The sequence below is a fragment of the Mus caroli genome, chromosome 4 (assembly GCF_900094665.2).
Source record: "Mus caroli chromosome 4, CAROLI_EIJ_v1.1, whole genome shotgun sequence".
NCBI lineage: Eukaryota > Metazoa > Chordata > Mammalia > Rodentia > Muridae > Mus > Mus caroli.
In genome coordinates, this window is record NC_034573.1 from 90,277,901 (window position 1) to 90,286,656 (window position 8,756).

At 43.2% G+C, this 8,756-nt stretch overlaps 1 pseudogene; it reads right to left on the minus strand.

Annotated features, from left to right (window-relative positions):
* Nucleotides 1-1,486: 1,486 nt before the first annotated feature.
* On the minus strand, nt 1,487-1,973 carry LOC110293734 (annotated as a pseudogene).
* Between the last annotated feature and the right edge of the window lie 6,783 nt (nt 1,974-8,756).

Here is an 8,756-nt window from a genome sequence, read left to right on the forward strand (position 1 = left end):
GGTAAAGGCAGATAAACCTACATCTGTCCCGTCCAAACAAAGCACCAAGATGCAGTACAAGTGTGATTCAACCCTGATATCACAGTTCTGTGGCTTTGTTTGGTCTGTCTGCTCCATCCTGCTGAGAGTCAGCCCCTCCCTTCTCCATCCCCTTCTTTGGCTCTGCTCATAGCAACAAATTTAATGCAAGAATTTTAGGCTTCTCAACACACTATATCCTCAAAAGAAGGAAGACAGATCTCTTTCTGTCATTAGCATGGATAGACAAGGAAGTGTCTTTCCTGGGTGTCTCCACAGCTCTCCTCATCCTTAATGATCCTTAACCTTAGATCCCACAGCCAGCTGGACAAATCCTGTGACCCAAAACAGTCAAACCAAACAAAGGAAAACAACAGGGCCCTCGTGGAGATAATGGAAAGGACTTCCTCTCCAGAAAGAAGACTTGAACTACAACAGTGTAGCTCACTAAACACAGAGAAAAGTCACGTGAGATTGTGAACAGGACAGTGCTCTGTGCCTATAAGCTGATGGAAAACAGGTGAAATGACATTGGGGGAACAATTTTACTTCTAGCCATATTGCTTTGGACAATTTACAGAACTCAGTCATGTGTAGACCAAGGATAGCACGTAGTGAGGGTACATACTCACACATATTTACTTATTTTCCTTCAGCATTTTTTATTCAGTTAAATAGAAAGGATAACCAACAAGACAATATACTAACTGCCAATGAATTTTATAGCATTTATTAAATATAATCACTTTTCTGTGTGCTGAATTCATGCTAGAACTGAAGTCAGTTTCGATAAAACCAGTTTGAACTGGTAAGTCTGAAGGTCTTGTTTGCAACCTTAAGAAAAGTGCCCCTAGGCACATCAGTAGGTTTTGAGTAACCATAGCCCATTTTAGATGGAAGGAATGCTTTGTGAGCCCAATCTTAGTAACATATAGAAAATCAAATTCATCTGTGCATAAGTCCTCATGCCCCGAATGCTTAATCTCCATATCTCTGATGCAAAAAGATTTATCTTAGAAGGAATAACTGACAGCCATTGCCGCAGGCTGCAGAGAAGATGAAAATGTCCTCTGCAAATGTGATCCATATTACAATACTGATGTACGTTCTGGCCTTGTTCAAATGAAGAGAACTCAGTCCGCTGTTCTGTTGTGATATCCCTCTCTTACCATGTCAGACTCAGAATTATTCAAAGACAAGAGGAGACATGTTCCTTGTTACAACAGTCTTCTCCATGAGCCAAACCTTCCTAGGAAGGTATGGCTATGTGCGATCTTGAGAGTCTATGGGAGAAATTCTCACATAGCTATTTACTTAACCTCGCCAAGCTGCAATATTTACTAAGAATGTTGGGATAATAGTACCCACTTTGGTACAAGGACTAAATGGCATAGCATTTGGTTTGTTTTGGGGTTGTCTTTTTGTTTTTTTAAGTTAGAAAATAACTTTATTTGTTCTAGGGCATTAGCCAGAGTCCCCTTAGAACTTCTGAAACTGCTTCTTGGTGCCAGCAGCCTTGGTGACCTTGAGCTCATTGACTCTAACCATCTTTCTCAGGGGTCTGCATTCTCCAACAGTGACAATGTCCACTCTGTATATCCCTAAAACAGGGGCACAGGTGCACAGACATGTTCTTGTGACTCTTCTCAAAGTGATTGTACTCTCTGATGTAATAGAGATAGTTCCAGTGGATGACAATGGTCCTCTGCATCTTCATCTTCATCACAACACCAATCAGGAACTGACCTCAGATGGAGACATTACCAGTGAAGAGGCATTTCTTGTCTATGTAGATGCCCTTGATGGCTTCTTTGGGCATCGTGAAGCCTAGATGAATTTTTCTGTAGTACTGAGGGAGTTTATCTTTGCCAGTTTCTCCCAGCAAAACACGCTTCTTGCTTTTGAAAGATTGTACGCTACATTTGGTAAGCATGCTCTGTCTGAATGTCCACCATCTTACCGGCAGCCTAGGAAAAGGAGAGATAGGCCCAATTCCGACTTCTTTATTCGCTACCAGCATAGCATTTGATAAATCCATCAAAGAAAGCCTGGTACACTTAATACGTGTTAGCCATTGCTGTATTTGGATTGAGAAAGGTAATTGTTGTACTGTATTAGAAATGTACCAGGCTAGGCTGGTACATGTGCTGACTTTAGACTTTGTTCAATCATAGCTTCCAAGTTCCAGGATATGAGCGACCTATAACAAGAATAAAAGAATCAGAGTGGAAAAACAGAAGTCCTCTTCTTACCTGACCCCCAATCCAATCCTGAAGTCATAAGCCTTGCTTGCATGCTTGTACCCAACCTCTCTATCTTCAATTTTATCTATGCCTCCCCTGTCCCAATGAAAAGACTCTTTGTGATTAGAAGAGACAAGATCTGCCACTGGGAACTGGACACATGAAATGGTCCATACAAGCTACAAAGGTAAACTGGGGACATTTGGACAAGAACTTCAGTACCTAAAACCAAATGTGTGGCCTATTATGGAGAACAGGGCACCTAGCTGAGTGTTCTCATGTTATCATAAGGGGCTCATGACAACTCAGATCAAGGGGCCAAAGAAAGGGACCTCAAAGTGTGGGGTCCTGGTGAAGAGCCTCTTTAGCCTGGATCTAAGTAGTTCTGATTTCATCTCTTGGAAAATTATTGTTTTAAAAATAAGAGTTTTATAATTATACAGTGAGCATACCATAAAATTCACCCATGTGAAAAATACAATCCAGTATTCATACTGGATTGGATTTTATTATATAGAGTTCTGCAACACACACAACCCCTAGAGAGGACAAAGGAGAGGAGGCCAGTACTCCGCATGTTCCTTCTCCCATTCCCTCTACCACTACTGGGGTAGTAAGTGACAGTCCAACCTTTAAAAATTTAAGTTTCTGGTATCACATGGCTCCTAAGGACAACGCAGTTTCTTAATTAAGGTCCAATGAGGAAATGATGATTTTAGCTAGACTTAATTTCAACTACACAGGAGGCCAACACATAAGGATCTCAAGTTCAAAACCAGCCTCAGCAACATGGTAAGAGCAGGGGGGGAGCAGAGAGGATAGATAGATAGATAGATAGATAGATAGATAGATAGATAGATAGATAGATAGATAATAGATAGACAGAGAGAGAGAGAAAGAGAGAGAGGATTTAATTTCCAAATTAAAAGGGAAGCTCTTCCAAATTAGTACCTTCCTAATAAATCCTTAAGGGAAAGTTTGTCTAGTATTTCACTTTGATACACTGTTGTCAGAAATGAGTCTAACTATTTACAGAGGGAAACTAAAGAACTCTACAGACTTCATTGACTTCATTCTCCTCAACACCCAAAAGCCCCCTCCCAACTCAGGAGCCAGTGTACTTAGGGAGTCAAGCCCAGTTAGAATGATAGAGACACAAGTCCTTTGGCTTCTAGATTGATGCGATACACTGCTGCCAGAGCTGAGGGACCCAGCTACCTGAGTGTGAGAATGAGCTGAGTCTGTCTAGTCACCTGCAGCTCTGGGCCCCTCACCTCTAACGATAGTGCATCTCAACAGTCTAAGCTAAAGACCTTGTGTCTCTATCATTCTAAGTGTGCTGAGTCTGTTCCTTAGTTTCCCACTGCAAATAGTTAGAATATGGGTAACAACCCCCCCCAAAAAAATAATTCACCCTATAAAACAACTGAATTGGTTCAGTTTGAACTCAACGACTAGGAATTTGGCTACCAAAGTTTCCTATACATGTTTACAGTTCTATTTGTGAATTTTGCCAAACTGTTATAATGTGCAAAAAAAAAAAAACCCACAAAAAAATCATGATTTTTAGTAGGTGAGATAATGTAAATATTTTCATGGTGGTGGAGGTTCCTCAGGCTGCATCCCCTGGGCTACAGCTCAGTCAGCCTGGCTCAGAACAGCGAGCAATCAAGGGTCACCACACAGCGTGCAGATAAAGCAGTCTGATGAACCTCACTGATTCTCGGAATCAATCTCTTTCTCTCGTCCATATTCACAGCTATTACTATGGCTAATACTTGGGATGAATGCCTCTCTTCATGGAGCCTCATTTTATCACTTTGTAAGTTTTGATGGTATTAGCAAATTTGTAATAGCTTCTCCCTTTTCTGCTTCACAGTAGATCAAACATTAGCATTAAATGGGAAGTTTATGATTTTCCCTTAAAATAGAATCCTAATTATGTTTAAAACTATTATACTTTCTTTCTGGGTGCTTTTTCAGTAATAATTGCCAAAATGCTGCAAAGTTTCTGTCCTTCAAGACAGAACCATCTAAATCTGGCCTCTTCCAGCCTCACAGTGAATTCCAAATATGGGACTGACTTTTCCTGGCCCTGGGAGAGGCAAGCAAAACTTTAGCCATGAATTACAGTTAAAAGTGAATTTGAGACTTCCAATTTGATGTAATCAATATATGTGTAGACTTAACTACCTTTAAGCCAGAAAACCCAGATGATGTCCATTCTGGGTTAGTGAACGCTGTACTTCTGTGGGAAATGATTTGGTATGTGAGGACCAGGTCTTCAGAGGGCACGCATGTTTCTGCCCATCAGTTGTATGCATGAAAGCTTAGCTTGTCTATTTTAAAGGCCTTTCTTCACGTTTACTTAGTGTGTTTGTATGTGTATATATTATGTATGTTTATCATTTGCCATGACACAAGTGTGGAGGTCACTGGACAACTTGAGAGGATCCGTCTGTCCTTCCAAGGGGTCCCAGAGATTGATGTCAGGTGGCCAGGCTTGGCCAAGCATCCTTATCCCCTGTGCCTTCTTGGTGGCACAGGTTAGGCATCTGTGGTGGTTTGAAAGAAAATGGTTCCCAGGGGCCCATAGGGAGTAAGTGGCATTGTTGGAGGAACTGTGTCACTGGGCATGGACTTGAGGTTTCAGAAGCTCAAGCCAGGCCATTGTCACTCTCTTCCTGCTGCCTTCAGATCCAGATGTACAATTCTCAGCTACGCGTCCAGCACAATGTCTGCCTGACTGCCTCCATGTTTCCCACTGTGATGACAATGGACTAAATCTCTGTTCTGTAAGCTGGCTGCAGTCTACAGAGTGAGTTCCAGGACAGACAGGGCTATACAGAGAAATCCTGCCTTGAAAAACAAAACAAAACAAAACAAAACAAAACAAAACAAAACAAAACAAGTTTTCCTTTATAAGAGTTGCCCTGGTTGGGGTGTCTTTACACAGAATTGAAGCCCTAAGTAAACATCTTTGCAAGTAAGTCTCTTTCGTAGCACAAGGTCCTTTCTCTAAGATTATACTTATAGCCACCACGTGTAACAGGTGGGAGAATTCTCTAGTTATGGAGGCTGAGAATACTAGGTCCAGCTGTGTGGCCGTTTAGTTTTTCTTAAGGCTCCAAATTCGCTTATTTTTAGGAAGAAAAAAGTCTGGACATATTGAAACCCAGGGACTAAAACTGCAGCTTTACAAGAAGCAATGGGAGTACCTGAGTAACAGGCTTTGCTGACCCTCGCAGAGAGGACATCTCCTTCCCAGGCTGATGGGGAACTTCTGAGGAAAATGTAGGTTCTTTCTTGTTCTACACAGTCACTGTGCACTTCCTGGGCAAAATTAAGCATAAGAAGAAGAGAACAAGACAGCCATCGTTTCCTCTGCTCTCCATTCAAGCCCACCCCCACCCTACCCAGAGCAAACTGCCCAGGCCGCTCTACAGGCTGGCCCCTGCACCTGCTAATGGTAGGTTTCTGAGCTGCTTCCCATTAGTGTGAACTCAGAGAGTCCTTCGTGCCCACTGTATTCTGGGCATACTGACCACTCTCTTTAACTGTACTCATAACTTACTTACTTGTAAATGGATTTTGTGTTTTCTCTCCTCCTAAAACAGTCCCTCTCCAAATTTTCTGAGCAGTGTTGCGGCCCAGTGACTATGATTATAAATGTGCCTTTAAACAGTGAGTTTTCAGACTGCATAGTCACTGCCGTTAATGTGTTTTAGACAAAGTCCCGGAAATTCTACACCACACCCTATGACTGACATAAAGCGCCTCCATTTTCTCTTTGTCTCCTCCCCTTGGTCTTGCGCTTGTCCAGTCCTCCGCAGCCACTGAAGCCTAACTCCAAGGCAGGCCAACTGTCACCTCGGCATGAGAAGCTTAACTGTCCCTGTTCTGTCCTCTTTGCCCTGTAACCAATTTTGATTCCCCGGAATGGAGCCAAAGTTGCACACCGGATATGCTGCTGCCTGGTGATCTTTTCACTAACAGAACACGTGCCATTTGGAGTTATGAATTAGAGTTGGCACAAAGAATACACACCCCCTTTCCAGCCTAGAGGCTGGTGGGCAAAGACAGAGCTTGCTTTTGTCACTGTGATGTGGCCCTTCTTCTTCTCCATCCACACTGTGGATTCCAGGGTCCCCCTTTTTATGTGAAAAGGGTAGTTGAGATTGGGTTGTTTCCAAGGGAAGTGAAAGGGAACAGAGAAGGTGGTGAGTGGAGCTGAGGGTCCCTTTAACCTAGGGGCTATAGAGGGAAGAAACTCACAGCCAGAAGACGCTCATCTGGGAGGCATGGGTGAAGGGAGGCAGGTATAACAACAGGCAGCTCATCGCCCAGGCCTAACACTTCTGCCTTATAAAGTCATAGGAATTCACCAACGCCCCACTCCCTTCTCTGCAAAGGATGAGTTATTGACTTATTGACTATGATGGAAACACAAATAATGGAGGTTATTTCCATGCAAGGGCAATGTGAGGCGGAGCCCTATTTTACACTGTGGGTCTTATCAACAAAGGTTTCCCTAAGTGCCTCCAAAGTGTCTCTCCATTAGGCCAAAGGAGTTGCTTTGATTCTCCATTTGAAGAGAGAGAAATTTAATAAATCAGCAAGTGCGGGGAGCATTTAAATCCAATAATCATGGAGTAGAGATAAATCACTGCGGCCTCTGATGCACACGGTACACTTGATGCCTTCGAAACCAACAAAATCAGATGGTAAGCCTTCCATCCGACATCTGGACATACAGCTCAAGCGCTCACCACCAGGCCCAGAGTTGGACCTCCTTCCTGGCTTTTGAGAAATGAAGAGCAAGAAAGGAGGCTGCCCTGTAACACAGACCTGGCAGAAGCTCACAGTCTTGTTTGCATGGAGCAGATTCTACCCCTGACACTACAGAGAGACAAGGTGACCAGGCAGGAATGTCTTAGCCCCAGCGGCATCACGGGGACCTTCCAGAGCCTTATCCAAGGTTGAGTCACCCATGGGCCACATGAGGGTGTGAACCATAGTTCGTGATGGAAGCTCACAAGTCTCAAGTTGAGCCAAGGTCAGCAGGGAATCTCCACATAAGCCCCAGCTTCTCTCACAGAGTACGGGCTATTTCCATCCATCTCTACTCCACTGGAAGTGAGTTTCACATGAAATGCAAGTTTAGTGCAGCCCCCATATTTATAAACATGCCATCGTGCAAATGGCTGGATAGGTATTTGAATTATTGATTGTTAAATATTTAAGCTGAATTCCTCATCCATCAGTTCTTGTGAAAATCCAGGGGACAGATTTATGATGCTAGAGTTTTTCTGGTTAGTTGGCAGTTGGCATCTCTATTAATTATGGCTCACATGGAAGGTTCTGCAGTGTTCGTTGAAAACACTCTGAATCTGTGTCTTGTCAACCCTTTGGAAGAGGGTATGAGCTAGAAGAACCCCTGAAATAAACAGGGAATGTGGTTTGCAATCAATGAATGACTGGTGCTGCTTTCTCTATTCCCAATGGGTCCCGATGTGCCCTGACTTGATTCCAATAGAAAGAGAGAAGGTGAATTTGGATTTCTACTTCTCTTTTATCATCTTCCTGGCTCTATGACATGCACTGTTTCTTCTTCTAAATCTCAGTGTATTTATCTTATAAGGTGTATGTGCCAGGCTAACAACTACCTGGATATAAATAGAAATGTACACATATTCACCCGCATGGCAATGCTACCCAGATCAAGCTTAGAGATGGAGATAATAATAATATAGACAGAAGTAATAATAAGCCACAGGCTTACAGAAGAAAAGTCTATCCCCAAGTGGAGAGGTATTCTAACTGCTTCTATTTGCTGTCTGAGACCGGGTCTCCTGCAGCCCAGGCTAGCCTCAAACTCCTTAACCTTCCTGCCTCCACCTCCCAAGTGCTGGTGTCACAAGTGTGTGCCGTCACTGCTGGTCTGTCCTTTTCAGTGTTGTGGGTTCCATGGTATCCTCATCTAGAAAGACAAGTGCTACCTGGGGGTCTGCAGTCAACACCACCACAGGAAGTCTGCAGTGTTTATCTTTCTTGAGTTTTACTGACAATGCCTTAAACTTGGTTTGGGCTATGTGTAACTCAATGGCAGAGTACTGGTTTAGCATGTGTGAATCCCTGGGTTTGAGGTATAGCCGTGAAAGACTCAAAATTGATGGAATTTCTGTAAACCAGTAGAGGCAGAAAGAAAGAATAGACATCAGTGTCTAAGATCATAGAACTCTCTAAAAATGGGAAAATGCACCAAACACAAGAGGAGAATGCACTGCGATGCCCAGGAAGGAAAGTTATGTCTGGAGGAAACATGTAGGACTCACATCCAGCATTGCCCATCTCTGAAAACACAGACCCAGGTGACATAGATAGGTGAGGAATTGCTCTTGGGCAGCCAGCCATTTCACTGGCTAACTGCATCCATGAGAAAAATATAGAGGGAGAGAAAGAGGAGAGAGAGAGAGAGAGAGAGAGAGAGAGAGA